Source organism: Rousettus aegyptiacus, unplaced genomic scaffold (genome assembly GCF_014176215.1).
Source record: "Rousettus aegyptiacus isolate mRouAeg1 unplaced genomic scaffold, mRouAeg1.p scaffold_m13_p_4, whole genome shotgun sequence".
In the NCBI taxonomy this organism is placed as follows: Eukaryota; Metazoa; Chordata; class Mammalia; order Chiroptera; family Pteropodidae; genus Rousettus; species Rousettus aegyptiacus.
The window spans coordinates 128,674,667-128,700,597 of record NW_023416307.1 but is presented as its reverse complement, the minus strand read 5'-3'; the positions used below and the strand labels follow the sequence as shown (position 1 = coordinate 128,700,597).

Genomic DNA, 25,931 nt, shown 5'->3' with positions numbered 1-25,931 from the left:
TGCCTCATTTTGTGTTTTTCAGCCCTCTCCCATGACTTTATAATTGGTGGAAGTCCCTTCAGGTTTTGGCACTATATAAAATTATAGTTAATGTAGTGACTTTTGAATTTTTCCTCTTTAGTTTTGACTGGTCTTTTAGTGGGTATCTGGGAGAAACTGTGTCAGGCAGTGCTGGCCGGCCACTGTTTTACACCATCCTTCTTTGTTGTGAATGTTCTCACTGTGCATTTTTATACTCAGATTCTTTAAAAAATAATTCTTGTTTCTTAGGGGAATTGTTTTTAATATCTGTGTTGGTGTTTCAGGTGAATATATCACTGATTCTGCAATTTGGGATGCCCAATGAAGTAGTTTATTCTGGGCGATGCAGAAAAATGGCCCCTCTGCAACCTTAGCTATGCGGTCAGCTCTTCCAGAACCTATGGACACTTTGTTCAGGCCACATGCACTAATGATGGCTGAGCTGAGCTGTCAGCTGGCAGTCTCTACCTAGTCAATTCTAACAACAGGCAGTGATGGGAATCTCCTCTAAATGCAAAGAAGTGTGAGACTCAGTCGAGGCATGGTGTGAAAACAGTTTGGCTGCGAACCCTTTGCCCAACTTCATCTCAAGAGACTCGGGAAAAACACAGAGACACCTCCTTTCCAGTATTGTTTATTTTCATGTCGCAAACTGTGCAGTGGCATGAAAACAGGGCCCTAGTGTGGCTATAGTTGTGAAAATATGACTTTTACTTCTTCTATTTTAATCCCAGAGAGGGAAACTTCCAACTAATCTGCTAATGCCACCTTCTTTAAAACCTTTCAACTGTGTGGTTTAGAAATAAGGATGGATGTAGCCAGAATTTAAGATGTGTGTCAGTTCCAACCAGGGTGGAACATGCTTTTTTGGGGGGCTCCCTTTTTACTTGGACTCCTGCCATCCCACACCAGGGGGTGGACTAGCTCCTTCTTCCATGTTGTAGTGAAAAATAGTTGCATAGCTACAATAATGTAAATGATACGGGTTTAACCAGAAAGTTATAAATATAGATTAACAAAATAAATAAATATATGTTCTATGTTCTTCCTACTTGTGGGAATGGCAGCTTTGCATTTTTTAAATTAATTTTAATTTTTGTCAAAGTAATGTATTAAAATATTCAGTTAGTACCCAAATGAAGAAATATAGTCTTCTGCCCACCTCCCTGACCTCATCCTGTTCCTTAACAATTTAATCTGTTTCTTATATATACTTGTTTTTTGAGTTGTATGCTTATAATGTTATTTATTGAAATCGATTTAGACATTGTCTTCTAACTTCCCATGATGGTTGCTAAGGATGTGTTTCTCTTATTTTGTTCTTCTCCACATCCTTCCTCGTCTCTTATTTTGTTAATATTTGTTGCTATATCTCTTATATATCTATAACGTTTTAGTTTTTTATACATGACTTTGGGATATCTACCTGCATGCAATATAAAACATATATTTATTTATTTTGTTAATCTATATTTACAACTTTCTGGTTAAACCTATATCATTTACATTATTGTAGCTTTGAAACTATTTTTCAATGCTGAGCCGAGTAGTTATATGGTTATTTTCTTTCTCGTATGCTTTTTATAAAATTTGGGAGTAATGGTTTCCTCATTTTTCATTCATGTAATTTTCTATGTATTATCAATGTTTTTTTTACAAACTCAATGAAAACTATTCAGTAATAACCAATATTATTTTCTAAATTCTTAGAAGGTTCAGATGACCCCCCAGTCTTGCTTTCCAGCCCTGCTGCACAATTGGTATCTTAGGACTTTTCTTTGCTGATTCCATACATTGCTTCCTCTGCTTCCTGAGTTTTATGTCTTCATCTTTATTGCTTTACTCTCTTGTTTAGTTTGAGCACATCCTTCAGAAATTTTCTTTAAAAGAAGTGTACATGGGAGCTAAATATTTTGTATCCTTGACATGTCCTAAAAGATTATTCCATTCTAGTATCTGATGGAGTGGCTAGTATGAATTCTAGGTTAAAAATCATTGGAAGACACTGATTTGTCTTCTACTTGTCAATGCTGCTGTTGAGATGTTCAGTGACATTCTGATTTCCCTTATCTTGTGTTCTATTTGATTTGGTTTCCTTCACTGGAAACTTTTATCTTATCCTTGGGATGGATTTATTTATTTATGTATCTATTTACGTATTTATGTATGTATGTATTTATTTATTTATTTATGTTTTTTGTTTTTGCATTCAACAGGCAACACTCATTGCCTGTCACTACATGGATATTTCAATCTATATCCTTTATTCTGGTAAAATTTATTCTAGTGCTTTTTTGATAATTTCTATCTGTTTTATCAGTTATCTCTTCCTAATGCTCCGATTAATCAGATATGAGACCTCTTAGATGGATCCTCTCCATTTTTTAAAACTATCTTTCCTTCATTTTTCATCTCTAATTTTTTCTTCTTTGTAGGTGATTTTCTCAATTTCATCACACAGTCATTTTACTGATTTGGGGAGGCTTTTATTTGTATTTCTAAGACCTATTTCTTTTCATAGGATCCTGTTCTTTTTTCACAAGTGTAATATCTTCCCATGTCTCTGATATTTAATTTTAGACATTTCTTCAATTCTCTGCTTTGCTCCTTTTGTTCTTTTTTTCTTTTCCTGGATCCCTGTTCTGTTTGTAGCTTTTGCTATCTCATGTTGCATGCTTCAAAAACGTCTTTGAGTATCCAGGCCATCTGTTCATGTTGTAGTGTGTGGAACTGAAAGATGATGAGACATTCCATGGGAATGGCTGGGGCTTGTTCATGGGTGGATACCACTGTTACAGATGGTCACATGGCAAGATGGCCAATTCACTGGGGTCGATATCCAGAGATTCTTTCTCAGATGCCCTCCAATTTCTCAAGAGAAGATTTCTCCAATCACCTGATATATTATTTATCTGTTTATTTCAAGCAGAGACATCTGTGCTTGGATGTACCACTGCTAGCCTTGGAGAACTGCTTCTCTGCAGAGTTCCAGTACCAGGCAGCTCGCATGGCCCCTCTGGAGGCAAGAATATTGTGGCCTTCCTCATAGTCAGTTTCCACTCCTTTCTCCAAAAATGTATACAGACTTTCATGTGCTATGTGTCCTTCCCAATGCTCCTTGTCCATGAAGCATTTATATCTTTTCTCTTGTCAATTGTCATTTAGTGGGGCTCCAGGGGGTAGCAAAGAGAAACATGTGTTTGAGTCAGAGGTTTGAAGGTGGATGACATTGGTGGAAAAAGTCCACGTGCCTGGAGAGGAGCCTAAAGCAACCACCAAGAACGAATAAGAATATTACTGGGTTTCTACGCAGGAGTTGGTTTGTTTTGGGATATGGTGCTGCAGGGAAATTTCTTTCCTGCAATGTGCTAATCAGGGTAGATTCAGAATCGCTTACTGTGGGTTTGGCTTAAAGACAGAGGTAGAGACTCAGAGAACTCAGGGCCAAAGCTCATTTTGAAGACAGGGCAACATGTGTCCTGAGGGAAAGGTCAGCTGCCCTTGGGACTTTCTATCATTAACAGCCACTAGAGTCCCCAGAATAACCCTCAGTCTAATCCTGTATGGACATGGAGGACAGCTGCTCTTTCAGATATGATGACTCTCTAGGCCTCAAATTTCCTGACTATGAAGTGGAGACGTTGTTTTCAGCCTTCTGCAGCATGCGGCTGTGAAGAACACAATATGCAGAACAGTTTAGAGGCTCTAATAAAGGAACCACCATTGATTGAGCACTTACCTTGTGCCAGACCCGGCTCTAGAGATTTCACACATGTAAATCCTCCTTCACAATGGGTTGTAATATCCTCCTTGGAAGATGGGAGATAGCTAGAGCCAGGGTAGTATCCTTAAAAAATGAGGAACTGCTATTTCTGAATAAACTGTTTGCAAATTTGTTGAGAGAGGGAATCAGAAAATGAAGACTAATAAATCACCAGCCCTTTCCTGTTGGATCAGGAAGGTTCCACCCAAGTCTAGTATGCTCTGCCTTGGCCCCCTGAGCCCTTAACAGTGTGTCACAGATTCAGAGAATTTAGTTGCTGGAAGGGGCCTGAAACGTACTAGCAAAATGCCTCGCTTTGTAGGTCCTGCTGCAGAGGAGGCATTGTGCTGCGCGCTCTCCCTCACACCATTAGTGTCAAACCTTCGTCAATATTTAAACATTCATTATTCAGAATTTCATTTCTCTGCTCTTTTTTTTTTTTTTAACTTGAAGAAGGAAAGAAAAACAAGGTTAGCAACTGTATCCTATATTCTGCAGGAAAGAAATGAGCCACTTCAAAGCTGTGCTGATTTACTGGATAAATATATATTTAGACATTTGGGGACTTTAAGTGTATATGATTTAGCAGAGAAATAGGGGGCATCCTTCAGAATCCACTATGCAAAGATATATTGACACAATTTCAACTGTATAGTTATGTCTCTGGTAAATCAGCCTGCCTTCTTCAGATCTTCATGGTCTGCTGGAGATAAAATATGCACCTCCTGTCTGGGGAGGGCATGGGGCAGGAGAGCTTGGAAGTTCAGCCAGGTCTGCCAGGATAGATCTCACAGAAGAAGCTCCTGTGCAGCACAGAAGGCTCGATCTGGGAATCGTGAGGCAGGGCTGCAGGCTCCTGGCTGCATCTCTAGCCAGGTTCTAAAGGCAATAAGAAGAGATGCTGCCTGTCCCGGGGTGGGGGGGGCGGAGGATTGGAGGCTGAAACCCCATGCAGGAAGCTAGGGAGGTAGATTGGGGTGAAATGATAGCTTTAGTGCCTAGACAAGGCTCAGTCCCCAAGTCACAGCCACAAGAACCCTGAACAAATCCTTCCTCATGGCTTAGCCCAGGGAGGCCCTGCGTGCAAACTCAGGTGATCCTTTCAAGGTGACTGTTGTGGCTCCTGGCAGCAGGCACTTTTTAAGGTCACTAGAGGGAGGCTCGTGAATGTGCAAACAAGTGGGAAGTCCCAGCCTTGCAGCTGGCTTGTAAGTGCAACTTCTCACCACCTGAGAACTTTCAAAGCTTCTCCTGGAGGGGACTCTAAGGGATGGACCTTGCCTATGGGACCTGAGTAGGACTTAGGGCCAGAAGGAAGGAGGACAGCTGACAAGGAGGCTGCCTAGTGGAGCTAAAGAAGAACAGAGAGAATCCTTGAGTATTGATTGAAGGTTGAGGAGGAGGCTGAGTGCTCACACACTATTCAGGCTGGAGGAATCTTCCTGTGGGCATAACCCCTGCTGGCTGCCAGCTCAGAGCCATTTCCATGGCCACATTCTGAGCTCATTCTTCTAACCCCACTGCGGTTTGGAACCACATGGCCTGAGTCCTAGGGTTCTGCTGTTCACATATTGTGGGCTTGAGTTGTACCAAACAACCCTTTTTTTTCCCTTGCCCTCCTGTTTCTATCTCTCCTTGGGGAGGCTACAGAGAAACCTGCAGTCGCCCTGTTAAGGTCAGTGGTTTCCCTTATTCACAAGGCCTTGTCCGCTGTCCTTTTCCACTGAGAGGGACTGGCTTCTCACCCATGGAGTTGGGATTTTGCTGCCTAATTCTACCGAATGGAAAGCTAGAATTGCACAGGAAAAAAAAGAAGAAGAAGAAGAAGAAAACTCTTTTATTCCAAGACAGTGTTTACAATAATTACAAGGAATGGTAAATGGAATGGGGAAAGTGAATTACCTTTAATTAGAGGGTCTTTTATTCTTAAAGTACCCACTGTGGAGCACAGCTTTGGGTAATTAGAGAAGGATATTGAAATCCAGCAGGTTCTGTGTTCAGACCTGGTCTCCCACTAGAACCCTCCTGCTAACCAGGGTCTGGTTATTCCCATGGGTCTGGCTTCTGTTGCTGGGGAAGGCTGGGCTGGAGACTGAGTGTCCATTGGCCTGGAGATAATATTTCAGCATTTCTTACCACCGCAGACATCCTTGCATGATGCATGAATCATAGATTATTCCGAAGCATATGAGCTTGTGGCAGGGGTCAGATGGACTGGCCCATGTGAAGGTTTCTTTGTAATATGTCAGTACTCTCTGCTACACCACGCAGAAGAGACAAGTGGTCCCTAAGGGAGGCTAGCTCATGGGACTTGTCAAAGTATCTGGTCTGGCCAGGTCCATAGGTTCGAAGAAGGAAGGAGCATGAGTACATGGAAATTTCCTTAGAAGCCAACATTCATTGATCTCTCTCCATTCATCTTTCCGTCCATCTACTCATCAGTCTATCCATTCACTGATACCACGTACAGCCACTGAGTACTTTCCAGTGGATGCAAGGCCTGTGGCTAAATGCTGAGGACACAAGTGAGAAGCTCCTCCTGACCACCACAGTTGGGTAGGGAAGGTAGACAAAACCGTCAGTACAAATAGCTTGACACTGCCTCTAAGGGACTAGAGCCTCAGATCCATATTATACCTAAAGGGTAGGTAGATAGTGCCAGGAAGGACTGGGGCCAAGCCAACCAAGATGCAAGGCCTTGCTTGAATTGGCCAAGGAGATAATAATTAAGAACATGGTGGGATTGGGACATGCCTGACTAAACTGGTCAGGATCGAGGGGTCAGGTCTTCATGGCTTGTGAGGTCAGCAGGCTCCTCACTGGTTTTCTTACTGTGCCATTCCTACACGTGAGTATGCTGCCATGTACAGGTTGCTGTGCCCTGAGACAGAGATAGATGTGTGTCCTGCAGGCTTGTACCCCTCAGGTTCTGCTGCCTTCACCACTAGTTCTACCCTTCAGACCCGTGGAAGCGCCTCCTAACTCAGCCACCATGACACTGTAACTCGTGGGTGTCCTGGCTTCTTTTTTCCCTGGAAGCTTGTCTGAACTTGGGATTGGTACCTTAACCTCTCTGGTCAGTAGGGTCTTTGTGCTTATTTAGAAAACCTATAGAATAGCAGGCTGTGCTGACAACAGGCAGCCCGGCCAGGAAATTCAAATGTGGAAGCTGCAGTTAGGATCTGCAGAAAGGGATAACAATGGACTGAAGTGGCCGGGATCCAGGGCTATGGAAGTTTACAAAAACAGGCAGCAGGGCTTGACAAGCAGTCATGATTTGGCCATTAGGACAGGCTTCTGCTCCCCTGATTGACTGATTCAGGCAGCAGCATGCCAGGCTATGTGGGCAGGATTAGAGCTCTGGGATAGTAGCTGGACTATATGGAGAAGATGGATGGGTTGTTATTCCGGAATCAGACATGCTCAAGGCATGGGGAGCATCCCGACCTGGGATGCTGCCACCCTCACACCTGCCCCCCTCACACCTGCCCCTTAATGAGAGAATTAGCACATGCTGAAGAGCTAAAGTAACTGCTCAGGCCCAGAAGCAAAGTAGAGGGTTTTCAGTGCAGCAAATAACTCTGAAGCTCAATCTTCTTACCCCAGATGCACACAGAAAATGCAAAGTCTGCTCTTTGTTTCTAATCTCCATGAGACAGGACGAACAGGGGCATGATGCTCTGGTCTCTGGGGAGGATTTGATAAAATCCTCTGTGGTCTTGGCTTTGAAAACTGGAAAAGGTTCAAACCCTCAGGATGATGTCCCTTGAGGATAAAAGTTTTGTGCAAAAAGGCACTTATTAGGTAGGAGAGAAAATTAATGGTTATGCATGCATTGGGCTTTTAAAGGTCATTGGCGCTGGTTCACAACATGCAAATATTGGAAGGGGGTTAGAAATCAATAGATCGAGTCCATTTTATATGAGGGGAAACTGAGGTTTAGCGAGTTTAGGTGACTTGCTCAGGACAGCATTTATTTCTCATCCATTCCCAACCCTCGTCAATGCTGGTTTCTGTACAGTGGGTCTTTTGTACTTTTGGTTGAAGAGAAGCGAATGAACCAGTTAAAATGTTGCACTGTATCTCAGGTCTACTTTGGAAAACAGTCTCCTTATTGAGCAAACGAAGAGGTCCTGTGATGTCTACATGGAGTGGGTATTAATTAATCTCTGTTGCTTGAATGGTAGATTTTATCAGCTCACATTTGCTCTGGCTTGTTAGCTTTTAACTGGTTAGATGATTGATGAAGAAAAGTTACAGGATTTCTGCAGTCAATGTAAGAGTACTTTTTTTGGTATGTCCCTTATCAAGCCTTACTCCTTTCTCGTCATGATCATTGTTTGCACCCACCAGATCCCCCAGCCCAATAGCCCTAGGAACATGTAGCCTTGTCACAGAGCTCTGGTGTGTCCCCTTCCTGCCAGCATGCTCCTCCCTTTACCCTCATTAGAAGAAGGCAGGAGGGACAATTGGCCATTTGTAGCTCCAGGGGGATAGCCTGGCCAAGTCCTCCTGGCTAAAGCAAGATCTGTGGATTTACTGATTACCTTCAGTGGAATACAGATGACAACACATTCTTTACATTTGTCCTGTAGAGAGATGGGGCTCGTTTTTTCCTCCCCTTGAATCCGGACTGCCCTGTGACTACTTTGGCCAATAGAGTGTGTCAAAAGAAACTCTTGGCCTTCTGAGCTGCCACATCAGGAGTCCAATTACCCTGCTATAGAGAGTACATGGAGAAACCCTGACACTACAGGGCCCAGCTGAGCTCAGCCTGCCAGCCAGTCCTGTCAAGGTGCCAGGCAGGTGAGCGAGGCCATCTTGGATCCTCTGGCCCAGTCCAGCCATCAGCTGAATACCATTAAGGGACCTTGGTCAATGTCTCAAGGAGCTGAATTAGTCCACCAAACTCAGTCTGAATTCCTGGTGGACAAAATCCTTATAAATAATAAAAATATGAGTTTGGAGTCAGACTTCCAGGCTTTGAATCCCAGCTCTGCCACTTACTGGCTGCGTGACTTCAGGCAAATGCTGACATTCTCTGAACCTTAGTTCCAACATCTACAGGACTAGGGTAACACTACTCTCCCTCCAGAAGAATTGTGAAGCATTCACCATAGTGAGATGTAAAGGCTTGGCATATAGTAGATGTGGAATAAATTCAAGCTAGTCTTTGAATTTTTTTTTTTTTTTTTTAAGAAAACCAGAATTCCTTCAAGCAGGAGTGTCTTATAAATAGCTCCCACACCTGCAGTGTGATGTCCTGAGAGCGGCCTAACTCATTCTCTTGGGGACCTGTGGTGTTGATAGGGAAAGGCCACCCATTGCTTTGAGCCCTGGGTCTGGGCGGCATTTGGTAAGCTGAAGACCCATGACCTGACTTGCCAGGAGTACAGGAGCAACACTGGGTTTATGGAGGAGACACATCAGTATCTACAGGCATACACTTGTATGCATGTGTCAAAGAAAAGGAGAAGGGATTCGGGCCGAGGGCATTTAGTCCAGCGAACGTGGCTGTGAGGTATCCTAAAGCAGGGGCTGTGGAGGCTCAGGGAATCATGTCACAACCCAGACAGGTCGCTATACTGCCCCGCCTCATGGATAGTGTACAGGAAAGCTCTTTATAAACTGTGAAACACTCTATATGTGCAAGTTGTTATTCTTAATAACATGATAAGAAGGAGGAGGAGACAGAGGAAGTGAACAGTGAGAAATCTGCCTAATCCTCCTGATAACAATTTTACATCCATAATTCCTTCCACTTGGTAAGACATTGGAATTTTATGGGGATTAGTGAATGTCCAGCTGCAGAAGGCCTGCAGCCCTTAGGAAAGGCTCAGCTGGGGCTTTACTTAATGAATTTCCTCAGAGGGGATTTCTTTTATGGAGAAATATTCCCTCCTGGTAAGGGATATATCCCACTGCCTCAGACCCCTTCCCTCGGTTTCTGCATCCACTCTTCAGTAGGTAGCTGTGGGTGTGTTAGCCGAACTACTTAAAACTCTATAGATGCAACTCTAATTTCTTCCTTCCTTATCTTTGTCATGGAGAGAATAGTTCCTGGCACTCTCATTCCCCATCCTCTCCCCCAGACCACAGTGTGGTACCCCTGGAGTTTACTCATATGGCCCAGAACCTCTGGATATTGAGAAGCAAGAAATACCTGGGGAATCTCTGTGGCTGTGGAAACACGAACTTTGATGCTGGGATCTTTGCCTTCCTGTAGAGCTACTGCCTCAAATGGGGTTTCTCAAGTGCAAATATTCCAACTAGTCTTACTTAAAGAATCCTTGGTTTTATCCTCCCCTCACAGCCTTGAGCAGTAACTACCACCCCACCCACCACACACACACACACACACACACACACACACACACACACACACCCCTTGAAAATGAAAAGTAAACTCCAGACTGTCAGCTATCTTGGGCAAGAAAGTGAAATTTTGAAACCCAAGATTTGAGATGATGAGGATAGAGTGACCAGATAAAATATAGATGCCCAGTTAATTCAAATTTTAGATACCAATGAATAATTTTTTTTTTTTTTTTTTTTTTTTTTTTTTTTTTTTTTTTTTTTTTTAGCATCAGTGTGTTCCAAATGAGCTTCTCACAAAAAATAATTTTTCAGTGTTAGTATGCCTCATGCAATATTTGGGACATACTTACACATACAAAATTATCTGTTGTTTGCCTGAAATTCAAATTCAACTGGGCATTTTGTATTGTCTTTGCTGAATCCAGCAGCCCTAGCTGAGGAGAGTGCCCTCCTGAAATTGAGGTAGGGTCTCGCTCACTGAGCTGAGGTTTGCTGAGTTTGCTGAGTCTATAAGACAGCTTCACTGGGCTAATCGTTTCCTCTCAAGGAATTCACTTGCACCAAGGCCAGTGGCCCCAGGTAGGCAAGGTGCTGCTTTATTATTTGGTCTGTTCAAACAGCAAGCACATTCTTCAACTGATTAAGAGAAGCCTCATGGCTCATCCCTTAACGCCCCTTCTTTAAGCATATAAACAACTCCCCACGCCAAAGAGCAAATGCTTGATTATTGAATTGGAGTTAAACACATTAACTCTAGGGATTTTATTTTCTTGTTTAGATCCTACTCTCACAGCACAAAGAATATGGAATATCTGAACCTTCAAATACAGTTGAAGACTTTTCTCTTTAACCTTTTAACTGTCAGTACGCCAGGTTCAGGCTCAATCAAGGATAGAACAAGGCTGTCTCTGGTGCCCAAATATCTATCTCAGAGTTTGAAACCTCTGTGAGGTATGCTTATGGGTCTGGGCCTCAGGGGCCAAAGCCTGGAGTGCAGACTCTCCCGCGGTCGGGGCTCCTTCTTCCTCCCGCTGCCTCTCTACACCATCTCCCATGACTTGCCTGTCAGGAGAGGGCCTTGCTGACTTCCTCATTTAGGGAGGCTCTGTCCCCATGTCAGGTTTGAGATGTCTTGAGAACTCCTTGCCTTCTCCCATGGAAGGTCCTGTGCTATCTACATATCAGAAATTCTCAAGATGCATTCCTTGGAGGAAGCCTTTACAGCCATAGAAATCCAGTGGCCTCTGGCATGGATGACACTTGAGGTCCCTTGTACTTCAGACTGTGCTGGTTGGTCTCTTGGACTTCAGACTGTGCTCCTCAGGTCCTTTCCTGAGTTAGGACCTGTGCAGAAAGAAAGGGGAGAGAAGCTGAGCTGCTTGTTGCTCAAAGCCTGGGGTAGGAAGAGGACAGTGAGGTGGGTGCGCTGAGGACAGGACATATTGGCTTTTGAGTGATCTTGTGTCAGCGCTGTCCAGGGTGTCTCCCCAGAACTCCACTCTTCTCAGGCCGACTGTTAGGGTGGGTCTTACACTGAGAGTGAGTAGGACAGTCATGGACTGGAAGGTAGATTTTGTATAATTTATTAGGGAATGGATTTTAATTAAAACTGAACTTGTCTCACTTTCAAACCACTAATTAAAAAGAAAGGAGGTCTGCCTATATTTATTGCTGCTCCCCAGGATGTCAATGGGCAGACATTTCTGTTTATGTCCCAAGTGTGGTAGTGGTGGAGGGCCTGATGGCTTAAGGGGAGTTTGGTGCTGCTATTGCTGCTGTCACAAATACAGAGTGGAAGTCGTTGGAAAGCAGGACCGTCTCCTGAGGGGTGAGAAGTGTGGCAGAGCCATGCTTTCCTGGAGGAGAGCAGCCATGCCTGCATCTGCCCTGAGGGACCAGTCCCCATGGATACAGGCTGGAATCTAGCCCTCAGCAAGCTGCAGAGTAACAGCTCAGCCTGTGCGGTTGGCCATGCCCAAGGTGCTGCAGAGGAGAGAGGCTAAGAATGCCCACTTCCTGGTCAGACAGAGCCAAGTTTGCAAATCGCAGTTCTGCTTTCTTATTTACTGATGTTTAATATGGGGGCACATTACTTCACCCCTCTGAGTCTTAGTTTCCTGGCCTATAAATGGAGGTAATTATATTTGTTTCATAGGATTGTTGGAAAGATCAAACAAATTAACATAAGCAAAGGTCTCAGCACAATGCCTGTCCCTTAGTAAATGTTTAATAAATACTACTGATTATTATTAGAAAACATATTAATTAGGTCTGTAATATTTTAACACATTTGGTTGTTTTTAAAGTGATGTCTTTTAAGCTAAATTAAGCTACCTGCTTAATTCAACTATATTGTGAGCGAATGCATTAATGTATAGACTCTATCTTTCCTGAAATATTTCTCTCTCTACATTTTCACCTTTTGTGTCTTCTTTGTTATTCATGTATTTAATCTCAGAAGCAAATCTGAATATGAACACGATAGATAGTTGTCCAGGAATGCTTGAGAAATCCTGAAGAGTTTCATACTACCGCAGTACAGAGGTTCTCAAAGTGTGTTGCACGAAACCCCAGGAGATCCTTTTAGGGGAGTCATCCAAGTCAGAACTATTTTCATAGTAAAAATCACATGCCATTTGCTTATGTCACTGTGTTTATATTTGTGGGAAGAGTGGATAAAACTTGGATCTCCCTGACTACAAAGCCAGGATTCTTAATTCTTGCCTTAGCAATAATTAAAGCAGTGACGCCAAAGTGTGGACTAGTGGTCATTCTGTCCTTTACCAACAGTCACTGAAAACAAAGCAAAACAAAAGAAGACAAACAAGCAAGCAAAAGAAAACAATGCCAGTTTCATTTAACAATGTCTTTTACGAAGCAGTAAATGTTACTAATTTTTTTTAACTCTTAATCTATGAATACATGGTCTTCTAACATTCAGTGTGATGAAATGGTAAGTTCAAATAAAACACTTTTGCTGCATATTGAAGTATCATGTTATCTCAAGGAAAAGCACTCATGTGATTATTTGAGTTGCAAGTCGAACTAGCCACTTTTTTCAAAGAACATTATTTGTTATTTGAAAGAACAACAGATACACAAATTATGACTATTCAGACTTAAATATTTGGCAGATATTTTCTTGAAAATATAAAGAGTGAGACTACCATTCCAAGGAAAAAGACTAAACATATTGGTTACTAATGATAAAATTTGAGTTTCAAGTGAAAATTAGAGTTTTGGAAAACTTGACAGCTTTCTGAAACTTGACTATGAAAGTAGTTTTTTGATAATGTGTGATGTAATGTGTCAACATTTGGGAGATCTTCATGACTCAGTGTACTGCTAGTTACCATATTGACCAATACATGATGTGGCCAAACCAAACGTTGGTAAAGTTCCATGAATAATTCAAAATCAATGAATGTATTTTAACATAACACTATTGCAAAATACATTGATTCCGTTTAAGATTCCACTTGCCAAGTATACATATTGAGTTTTGGTGTAGTATTAAAGAAGAATAGCCTCAATTACCTGACAAGGTTACTATAATGCCTTTCCTTTTTCCAACTGCATATCTGTGTCACGTGGGTTATATTCATGTACTTCAACCAAAATGACATATTACATCACACTGAAGCAGAAGCAGAAGTGTGGATCCAGCTATCTTCTATTGAGCCAAACATAAACAGATTTGCAGAACCATAAAGCAATGCCAGTCCTCTCATTTTTTTGGTCAAAAATATAGTTATTTGTGTTAAAGGTAATGGATTTATTATTGAGGTTCTCAGTAATATTTAAGAATGTAAAGGGACCCTTGGACCAAAAAAATTGAGAACCGCTGCTCTAGCAAATGCTTTGTTCTTTCCGAACTATAGTTCTACCTACGTTTTATTGTAAGTATTGGTATGTGTCCCTTTTTCCTTTGCTAGACATGTGCGCTCAGTGAGGATGGCTTCTTATTTTTGTTTGTATCCCCAGCAACTAGCACATGGCAGGGCAGGTGGTAGATATTTGGTAAATAGTTAATGAATGGAATAATGAATGTTAGATTGTCTCTTCAGCTATAAACATGGGACCCATTGGCCCACAGAGTTACCTGAAATGATGTTAGGTTATGACCTTAGACTCTGCCATCCAAGAGACTTGATTCCCATCTATATTTCCCCCCTGGTATCTTTATAATTTGAGTAAGTTATTTAAGTTCTGGTCTAAAGCATTAATCTTCCAATTGAAAAGTCTGTTGATCTTTAGCCCAAAGGTTCATGGTCCTACCTTAGTGAGGCACAGCACACAGCAGTCCAGTGAACTCCAAAAAAAGGTTTTGATGGAGGAAGAGAGAGAAAAAGAATCTATAGCTTAGAGAAAGGTCAAGAGAGGAGAAATGCTAGGCAAATTAGAGCAAGTACCCTTTGCAGATGGCAGCTGGGGAAACAGAAGGTGAGAAACTGTCATTCCAAATTGCAGCGTGACAAAGAGAATGAATCAGCATATTGGCAGAGAGGTGCTTGAGCTTCCTGTGTCACGCTCTTCAGCCTGGCTTATCAGAATTCCCATTCCTATGACCCTATTATGGGTCCATTGGCATCTGCAGGTCTTCTCGTTAATTGGAAATGCATCAAACTGCATAGCTAGCAAAAGGCTATTGAGGATTCAGTGCCTCGGTAGGACTGGCAGACTCATTAACTGCTTCCCTCCCTGTAGCCTTCAGTTTTAGGTATCCAGAGCTCCCAGGGACAGTATGCTTCCCCTTCAGTGCATTGATTCATTCATTCACTCCATTCATGATTCATTCATTCATTTTCCCCATTCATTGGTCCTTCTCTTAACAAACATTTATTCACACCTTTGTGGCAGCCTCTTTTTGCTCTAGACAGTGGTTCTTTAACATAGGCAATTTTCCCTCTTCCTCCCTGGGGAATATTTGTCTTTTGGTTATCAAAAGTGGAGAGTAGATGGGCAAATAGTGTGTAGAGGTGAGACTGTTAAACATTCAGTAATGCATAGGACTACACCTTACAACAAAAAATTATTTGGTCCCAAATGTCAACAGTGCTTCTAGATGAGAGATGGATATTTGAGGATTACTGAGGGAGTGAATAGGCAATGGAGACAGCAGATAGCAAACTACATTGGCAAGGCGAAGAACTAAACAGTGGAGTGATTCCTCCAAGAGGAAGCTTGCGGAAACTGAAACTTGTTCTCTTTAAGAGTCAGTTAGGGGCAAGAGCAAGGGTGCTGGAGAGGGTGGGCATGACTACAGATTGAGCTCTCAGGGGAGAAGCCTCCTTTAGTCTATTCTTTGTGTCTTCCTTCAAGTCTTAGAAAGACTCTCCTCTCACCAAGGGCCTGTGACCCTAGGTTTGAAGCAGATGTGATGGAACATAAGGGGCCAGAGTAGCCACTTGGTAACCATACCCGCCACTTCGTGAACACTCCTATTGGGATCTACTCACATTTGGTGGGTAGTGGGCATCGTTCCTGGGCCCACAGCCTCACACCAAAGCTGAGGGACCTTGGATTATGGAGAAGTCATGGCTTCTGCATCATCTAGCTTTGTGCTCCCACACATGAGTGTCTGTCCCAGGAGATGGTGGAATAGTTCAGATGTACAACCGGCAGTCAGTTCACTCATGCTTACTTCTTCTGTGAGTTTCGGTTGCTAAACACACAAGTTGTGGGGACCTGTAGAGCTGGCGTGCTAGCCTTTATGGATGCTTCCTCACAGGCTCAGAAGTGGGCCATCTTCTGCTACTTGGCCTCCCTCCGGCCATCATGCTCCACTGGCTCCTTTGGGATCTAAATAGAGCAACCTTGTCTACAAGCATGCACTGTCTTCTGGTTCCTCCTCCCTCACCACTGGGCTGCGCTCAGCTTTCAACAGCTGAGTTAGAGAGGGGCCTGCCCATGGAGATCTTTGCCTATCTTGGAAAGCATCTCCTTGTTTGAATCTTTAACTCAGATTATATCTCTAAACCACATAGTGTGCTTTATCTCTTGTATAACAAATGTATTGGCTAAAAACAACAATCATGTCACTACTATTTCTCACAGTTATAGGACTTTGGGATCAGCTGGGCATGTCTTGCTAACCTCATCTTATACAGTTACAGTCGAGTGATGCTGGGCTGGAATCATTGGAAAGGCTCCTACACATTTAGATCTGATGGTTGATGGTAGCTTTCGACTGAGAACTCAGCTGGAGCTGGCATCCAGAAAACGCCTTTTCTCCCCATGAGCCCTGGGCTTCCTCACAGCGTGATGGCTGGGTTCTATGAGGGAGCATCCCAAGGAACAGGAATTGAAAGCAGCCGGGAATCTCTTAAGTCCTCAGCCCGGAAGCAGGCATAGCAGTGCTTCCATCATATTCTACTCATCAAACAGCCACAGAGCCCAGATTTAAGGGAGGAGACATAGACTGCACTTCTTGGTGGGAGGAGTGTCAGATACTTTGGGGAACATGCTTTAAAAGCCCTCACAACATGTAATCAGAGAAGAGTGAACATTTGGCCATTCATTCATTCATTCATTCATGCATTAAATAGTCCTGAGCACCAATTTTGTGACAGGTCTGATATAGGGATAGAGGCAATACATGCCTTCTGCCTTTGAGGAATTCAGGACTCAAGGACTAACTTTTGGACCTTTGAACTCTGTGCTCCGAGTGCTCTTCCTGGTTGGAAACTTGAGTCCACTATGTCGTTCCGCTGTGAGCTTCCAGTGGTACTCTGGGACAAGCACCAGAAGGGCCTCAGCCTGGGAGTTAAACTGACTTCCTCTTCCCTTTTGACCTTCACAGCCATTGCATTCCCTTTGGAGTTCAAGTTCACACATAGTGAGTTTTCTGTTATTTGCATTCAAACTGATATAAGGCATTGACTAAGAACAAATTAGAGGGAGTGATATAAGGATACATGCAAACCATCGTGAGAATGTTAATGGAGAGATTTTTAAGGATTAAGCTATAAGGCTTTTGCCTTATGTACTGACTTTTTAACCTAACCTTTGGGTTAGATATGACTCTTCTGCGAGACCGCTGGAAATATAAGAACCACGTATAGCCACTATTAATTCCTTAGAAGAAAAGACACCTTAATCCCCACCCCCTAAAGTGGCAGAAACATAATAATAAAGGAAAGTTCTGTCAATTAGAATAACTTGTCTATGACCATGCTGACCTAAATAAGCCTGATTCCATCTGATCTTAGAAGCTAAGCAGGGTCGGGCCTGGTTAGTGCTTGGATAGGAGACCACCGAGGAAGACCAGGTGCTGTAGGCATAAAATAAAATAAAATAAAAAATAAAAATAAAAAAATTAACATATCTGTATTAAAACATTGCATTTTTCATATTTTTGTTATCATACCATAGACTGAGATCAATGCTGTGGTCACTGTCTCCTGGGGCCCATCTTTTTCACATGGGAGAGTGTGTGGCCTTTGATCACTAGGGTATAGTGTATGCTTCTTGCCTCTTTGAGCCTTACCTCATTCATGGGTATTTGCCTGAGAGCCTCTGGTCCACTCATAGTTGCTGATGGTATGACTCAAATATCCAAACACTAATCATATCTAGAGTCTTTCTATCCTTGATGTTCTGGGACTCTGTTATCTGTACTTTGAGAATGACCAAAAGAAAGGGAAATAAGAAATCCAACAAGCTAGATTGAAGAGTCATTTTATTCTAGCCTACCCTTGCTCTGGTCCTGGGTCCTAACCACCTTACTAATCTCCATAGTTTATTTATTTTTCTTTGAAAACCTGAAGCAAGACAAAAACACCAAGGTAGTTATTTCCTGATAATAAACAACCCCCACCCCCAACCTCCTTTCTTTTTTTCTATTAATGACTTAGTCCCTTGCAGGTTTCCTCTTAAAATTTAAGAACGATTCAAGCAAGCTATCATCTTTCTAAATCATTTCATATCATAGTTTCAAGATTGATTAGCACCTGCTCTCCTGTTTCTCCCCACCTGCGGGCATCTTTGAGAGCAACACGTTAAAAAGATGACAATGTTAGGGACCTACGTAATTCATAAATGGCTTTGACTGTGTGGGTTTTGATGAGGCAATATGGAAAATGATTGCATTAAGCATTGCTATTTATTTACTTGACTTTGTACAGGACAATCAATTTGTTCACATCCCATGCCTCCTGTCAGGAAGTTAAATGGCAGAGAAGGCAGGCAGGATGCATTACCTCATTGCTCTAAGAGATGCTGTCACTTCTCAAATCGCTTTAGATTGTTTTTAATAACAGCATCTTTCATTCCTGTCCACTGAGGGAGTGGAAATTCTCTCTCCACAGAGAACAGAACACCAAGGAAGGTGAGGTCTGACCATGAAAAGATGAGCTCATTTTTCCTTCAACTATATGAAAATGCTGTTTCTGTAGGTCACATATCAGCAATTTCATATGGATCAACCTAATAATTTAACACATGCCTTTGCCAAGATAGAGTTAATCTGTTTAGAACAGACAAGAATTGGTCGTATTTGAGTATTTAGGGAAAAGTCCAGATCCTTGCAAAGAGAACTGGTCAATATTCAGCCCTGGTCACAGCGGACATCAAACTGCAGTTGTGTAAAAAGATGGTAGGTTGGAGGCTGAACTGGACCCATGGAATGGGCCTGATGGGACAGTGTGTGTGCAGTTCTGGTGTTTGTTGATTAACTGTTTTTGGATATTCTGGAAAATTGATCAGAATGACAGATGGCTTCTTTAGGATGGTCTCTGAGTTTGAATAAGCTCTGGAAATCAGGTTTCTGGGTTCAAGAAAAAGGCTTGTTGGAGAAAGACAAAAAGAAAAATGTTTGCTTTTTATTTAAGAGGTGAAGAGTGGAAGAGGGAAGTTGCTTCAACATAGCATTGAACTTGAGTTTAGGTTCTTCCAGCTCTGTAACCAAATCATGGTGTCTCCAAGGATTGGATATTTTTTCCTTCATAGGAGTATGATTAGAGTGGTGGTTAATTTATTATGGCAACTTCACTAGGCCACAGAATCTAGATATTTGGTCACACATTATTCTAGGTGTTTCTGTATACGTATTTTAAAGATGAGATTAACATTTAAGTCAGTGAACTTTGCTTAAACAGATTTCCCTTCATAACGTGAGTGGGCCTCGTTCAATCAGTTGAAGGCTTATATTTAAATAAAAAAGAGAGAGACTGGCATCCCCGAGGAAGAAGAAATTCTGTCAGTAGACTGCCTTTGAACTTGAGTTGTAACTCTTCCCTAGGTGTTCAGACTGCTGACTTATCCTGCAGACTTTAGACTTGCTGGCTTCCACAATTGTGAGAACCAATTCCTTAAAATCTTTTTCTTTTCCTACACACACACACACACACACACACACACACACACTCTCTCTCTCTCTCTCTCTCACACACACACACACACACACACACACACACACATAATCTATTGGTCTGTTTCTCCAGAGAACTCTGACCAATACAATGGATAAAATAATGTTTAAGTCATCCCACTCATTAATTCAAGGCATGAGACACCTACTCTGTGTCTGATCTGGCATGAAATAACCTTGATATTAAGTAACCTCTAGGAGACCACTCCTGTCTCATTCACTGTTAGGTCAACACCCTGCACAGCGCCTAGCACACAATTTGTTCCTCTTAAATGATTATCGTTGAGCCCTTAAATTCTGGGTCCGTTCTAGAAGAGTGGAGCATGGCTTGGAACTGGAGCAAAACAAGAGTGGAACAAAAGATGGGATGCAGTGTCTTCAGAGCCCTGGAGGGCTTGGTGCAGAGAGGAAAAGTCAGAGAGCTCTGGGTAGACGCTGAAAAGTGTCAGGATGGGTGTGCCGTATGCTGAGCATTTTGCTTCCCTCTGCCATCGTGGCCATCAGATGGCATCACACTCAGGTGAATGAGGGTGGCTGACTCAGAACCTGGCCAGCTAAACCTGTTATTGTTGTATCAGAAATCCTGGTCATCCGTGGGGGGCCTCGGACTTCTCACAGTGCTAGCTAGCACTGACATTAGCTCATCAGATCTTCACAGATTTATTATAAAAGATTTACATTGTATATACGTACTTATTGCTCTTCTTTTCCAGACACAACATAGTTTCCACAAATACTGCATATTTATTCCTTATAAACTCACGTTTATTATACATTCAATTTTATTTTTCTCTGCATGGGTTTTATCCTTTCCTATCTGGGTGTTTCCCTGATTTTAGAGGGGCTTCTTCCAAAGCCATACATTTGTCCTTGTGTGTCCTTCTCCCTTATGCCTTATATCCTATGTAATGTATCTCTGGCTCTCATGTTCATTTTTGTTCAAGTAAATCAACGATTTTATTATATAATTAACAGATGCCTAATGTCAAAAATTTGAAACGTTAACCATAATTTAAAAAGTAGGCAAATAGTATCCATAACTCTGTTAATATTTTGGTATGTTTGCTTTAATATGTAGCCTCATTATCTAGTTTATTGCCATTGCATACCTAGCAATCTAGTCTAAGCATTTTGATATAAAAACCATAAACCTTCTTTTTAGTGCCTGTCCATTTGGCTGTCTACCTTTGGGTATAATATCATATACAAAACAATTTCTGTAATGTTGGACATTTGGTTTGTATCTGCTTTTCATGAAATGATGATGCATAACACTTGAAAGAACATATTGTACCTAACTCTCCGTCTGCCTTTGGGGCTACATTTTTAGGAAAGACTCGACCATAATGCTGGCTCACAGCTACCAAGCGCTCCCATGGGCAGCCCCTGTGCTAAACGCTACCTGGTTATTTCTGCAGCGTCCTTATAGAATTTGTACCATAACTCCCATCTTTTTAAGATAGGAGCACCAAGGTACAAGGAGATTAGGTGACTGGGACTCGTCCATGATGGCCACTCAGCTAGCAAGTGGCATAGCCCACCTTCGGGGATGACTTTGCTCATGCAGGCAAGATGTAGCATCAGCCCGGCACTCGATAGGTGCCCACAAGGATGGCTGCCATCATTTCTGTGGCAAGGCTTCCACAGCCCAGGTCTCAGGATGGGTTTCATCCTTCCCAGCATGTAGGGAGGCTTCTACTCTCTCCATTCTTGCACCTTCCTGCCCCGTGGCCCCAAAGACGGGGAAGCAGGAAACACAGCACTTCCATAGGGCTCTTCCACCTGGGGGGTCTCCCTCACACCACCTGCTGGCCTGCCCCATGGCTCTTCCCTGTCTCCTCCTTCTTAGCACCAATAGCTTACTGATCAGCTGCTTACTGCCCAGAGAATGAGTGTCGTCCACTTCTGAACTCAGGCCACCAGTGCCAAGTGACATGCTACTAGGAAACTTATGCATCACTGTGGAACATCAGGCCTCTCACTGCAGAGCTGGAGCCCTCTGCCTCTGCAGCTCCCAGAGCGCCGGCATCCACTGCATTGGCAGGGGTGAGGCTCCCTTCTGCAGGCTGCTCATCCCCTTGGGCCACCTCTGCTTCCCAAGCTGCTGAGGCTCTGCAGACACCACATCCTTCCTCTTCTTTAGATGAATCAGCCCTGCTGAACTCTTCCCAGAATGCACCTTCCTCAGCAAGTGTTTAAACTCTCTAGAGCCTCTCTCTGGAGGGGCCTGTCAAAGGCAAAGCTGATGCGATGCTCTTTGTTTTGCCCCTGCAGCAGCAGATTTCCCTAGAGCTGCTGTGAAGACTCACTCAGCTGTGCTGACCGTGCCCTGGGGCATTTCTGAGCAAAGGTAGGGCCCCACCAAGCAGACATGAGATGGCAACATCAAATTCAGAACTGGGAGAAAGAAGTTAAATTCTGTCTATTTTACTCTGGTCTCATTAGATTTCCAACAGATTTCATGCTTCCAGATGCATTTGCCACACAGAGCTGCTTGGGGCTTCTTGGAGAGCCCTCCTAGACAGACAGGCGGGAGTGTGGGAGGAGGCTGGGCTCTGGGAGCAGGGAAACTATCAAGTAAGGAGCCTGAGGGGTATGGGGGCAAAGAGGATGTGAGCTCAAGGGCTGCCACACTAGGAGATTCCTGCCAAAGTGCCTGTGGCTTAGGGTGCCCCGCCACTCCCCAGGTCCGCTCAGTGCCCACCCATGTAGGCTGAGAGGACATCCACTAATGCCCAGTGGCAGGACTGTGTGTCCCCTCTGGGTCTGCTCATTGACACCCCCTCACCCCGCTATAAGGTGGTTGGTTACTGGATGCTTTCAAGAAGCCATCAGACCCCATGCACATCATGGTCATGTTCTTCCTGCTGCTTCTGGTCCCAGGAGCAGGTGAGGCAAGGGCTTGGGAAGAAGCCAGTGCAGGCTCAAAGGCGTCCTGACTTCACAAGTACCTCGTGCAGCCCAGCATGTCTTTGGAGTGTCATTCCCAATAGGAGTCCTTGGATGAAGAAGGTTTGTAGGAGAGAGGGCCAAAAAGCAAGAGGTCACAGGCAGAAGGGGCCTGGGGACAGATGAAAAGGATGGTGGGCAGACTCCATGGGAGAGGCCTGGGAGCTCTCAGCACCCGGCGCTGAGGCCAGATGGCTCATTCGCACCCTGCTCTGGGGACGGCACCACTTGTCTCCCCTTTCTTCTTCCTCTGTTCCCTCTTTCTTCCCTTTCTATTGTTCTCTTCTCCTTTGGGAACATTCTGGTGTGACCTACCAATGGGGTTATCATCAAGTCCTCAAGACCCTGAATCTTTCAACCCCCAGCCCATGCATCCCTTAAACCACCTCCCTGCATCCATGGAGAACCCTGGTCTCTGCTGCGTCGCTCCATCTGCGATGCTCGCTGGCGCCCTCCTGCCTCTTTCTTCCCACAGGATTGGGAAGTCTGAGTACTGGTTCCCTAGTCCAGATCTTTAGAGGGGTTCTGTCCCCCTACCCCACATGGCCTTGGTCACTCTTTCTTCCTTGAAGGTTCTCTGAAGATGGTGACATCTTCTAATCTCAAAATCAGATTCCCTGACATCTGTGCACATGTATCATATGCATGTATATATCTGTACATACACATATACTGTATATACAGGTGTGCATTTGTCTATAGGAACACACAAAATTGTGTCCTTGCTGCCTTTACTGAAAGCCCAAGCACCCTAGGCTGCAGAGCTGAGCCCCCACCTGCTCGGGCATTGTCCTCTGGCTTTGTCTGTTAGGTTACCTTCATTTTAACTCCCTTTTTTTAGTGAGCTTATTTTTCTCTCTCAACTGGAAAATCACATTTGATCAGCTGTAGAGAGCAATCAAATACTGAAACATTGGGATTTCGTTCAGGAGTCAGCCCCTCCAAAGCTGGTATGGGTTCTCTGGGGCAAGGTGGGACTCCAGGGGGGGCCACATCCAAGCTCCTGAGAGCAGTGAGTCAGGCAGGCAGTGGACAGGCACAGATGGAGAGAGAGAGGAACACACCAGCCATATTAGAAGCAGAAAAAAAAAGAAGCTGTACTGTGCTGGGCTGGAACTCCGCGGTCTGGGTTTGCGCTGATGCATTCTGTCTGCCTCATCGTCTCCCTCATTCCTCTGCTCTCCATCTCACCTGATGAACGTGGCGAAAGGTGAATGAAATGCAGCACTGATGTCCAGCTCCTCTGCTGCTGGGCGTGCTGTGAATGGGAATGATGGCCTGCCTGGCAGGGCAGCGGGCTCGGCCCTTCTCATCTCCCCACTCCCTCCTCCTCTGCCATGGGCCACTTCATGTCCTGGAGAGGAGGAGGGTCCAGCCACAAGAAGAGTGCCCTTGCGTCTTTACCGCCATTGTGCATCTCCTAAACTTATTTGACCACAGGAAGCTTTTCTCCTCAGAACACCTAATGACATCTTATAGAATATAGTTTGGGAAATGGATTGGGAGAAGCAATTTATTTTTATACTAGATACCTCACTCAAATTCATGGAAATGATCCTATGAATATTATCAAGCAAATCATATCAGCAAATACTTTTCACGCATTTTCTATGTGCAGTGTATCCGTTTGGTCCCCATGGCAGCAGATTCTTCTGTCCAAATTCTGTTCAGTGATAAAACTGGGAACTTATATTCAGCTTCTCTACAAGGTTTACTTCTGCTGTTGGAAAAATTTTATTACAGAAAGAGCCCTCTCCGAGTGAACACAATCACTTACTGCTTCACAGCTACTAAGCTGACATTTAGAATTCAGATGTCACCTGCAAGTGCCTGAAGTACTGTGTTATCTGGGATGTTATGGCGTGGGTCACTTTTCTCCTGTAGGGATGATCCCTGGCAGCTCACCCCATTACTGGGAGGTCTCCCAGTTTGTAATTACATGAGGAGTAAATTCCCACCTGTTTGAAACAACTCGAAAATAGGAGAGGAGGGGGATGGCGAAGGGAGGACAGGAGGGGGGTGACAGGGGAGAAGAAAGTGAGGCACAAGCAGTGCCTTGCGCCTCGTGGGAGTTCGGGGGAGCGAAATTTGACAAGCCTCCCAACTTCCCTGTCAGTATCTGTTGCAGTCACTGTTTTGCTTCGTAATGGGAGTGGCTGAGGGCGGTGATAATGTAGACATTAAACGAAAGTATATATTTTACTCCAGAAATACCCAAAATGTACCTTTTACTCCAGATAGCATCCCAGGGCCTTAAATTCCTAGGGAAACCAAATAGGCTTTTAGGGGCTCTGAGGTGTGGGGAACATAGGCTCTGGTTCCAGCTCTGCCACTGCTAAGGTGTGACCTTGGGTAAGTGCCTATGGGTCTCGGTGTGCTTGTGCATAAGATGAGAAGCGGCCTGGGCCACAAGTCTCAGACACAGTGTCTATGAGAAAGGAGGGGAAACTGACAGGGAAGGATGAGTGCCAGTGTACGTTCTCTCTCTCCCTTTTGCAGTCAATCGATATCGAGATATAGTTCACATACCATAAAATTCATCTTTCAATTTGATTTTTAGTGGGCTCACAAAGTTGTGCAACCATCACTGCTGCCTTCTTCCAGAACATTTTCACCCTCCCCACAAAAGAAACCCCTGCCCGTTAGCAGTCACCATTCCTTGTGCCACCCAGCCTCTGACAGCTACTAATCTGCTTTCTGTCTCTCTGGATTTGCCTACCCCGGACGTTTCATGTAAATGAAATGATACAGTATATGGACTTTCGTACCTAACTTCTTCCACTTAGCGTAATGTTTTCAAGGTTATCCGTGTCATTGCACGTACTAGTACGTCATTCCTTTATACAGCTGAGTAATGTTTAACTAGTCATCGGTCACATTTTGTTTATGCCACGTTTTGCCACATTTTGTTTATCTAGTCATCTATCAGTGGACATTGGGTCGTTTCTACTTTTTAGCCATTCTGAACAATAATAATCACTTGTGTAAATTTTTTGCTCAGACTTATGTTTTAATTCTCTAGGGTTTGGAATCAGAATTTTGGATCATGTGCTAACGTTATGCTTAACTTTTTTAAAAACTGCAAAACTGTTTTTTAAAGTGGCTCCACCATTTTATGTTGCCACCAGCGATGTGTGTGGGGATCCCAGTTTTCTCATGTCTTCACTAACACTTGTTATTGTCCCTCTCTTTATTATAGCCATCTTAGTGGGTGTGATGTGATATCTCTTTGTAGTTTTAATTTGCATCTCCCTAATGACTACTGTTGTTGATCATCTTTTCATGTGCCTATTGGGGCTATTGTTAAAGTTGCAGAGAACTGTCTGTTCAACTCCTTTGCCCATTTTTAAATGGATTGTTTGTCTTTTTATTGAGTAGTAAAAGTCTTTATATATTCTGAATACTAGTTCCTTTTTAGATATATGATTTGCAAATATTGTCTCTCATTCTGTGGGTTGCCTTTTAACTTTATTGGTAGTGTCCCTCGAAGCACAAAGGTTTAAAATTTTG

At 43.5% G+C, this 25,931-nt stretch overlaps 1 protein-coding gene and 1 pseudogene across 1 annotated transcript in view; both read left to right on the top strand.

Moving 5' to 3' along the window:
* EPHB1 (EPH receptor B1) overlaps nucleotides 1-25,931 on the top strand; it is a 400,881-nt gene that overhangs the window by 210,337 nt on the left and 164,613 nt on the right. The gene's annotated exons all lie outside the window — the stretch shown is intronic.
* Nucleotides 17,266-17,384, top strand: LOC118602136 (annotated as a pseudogene).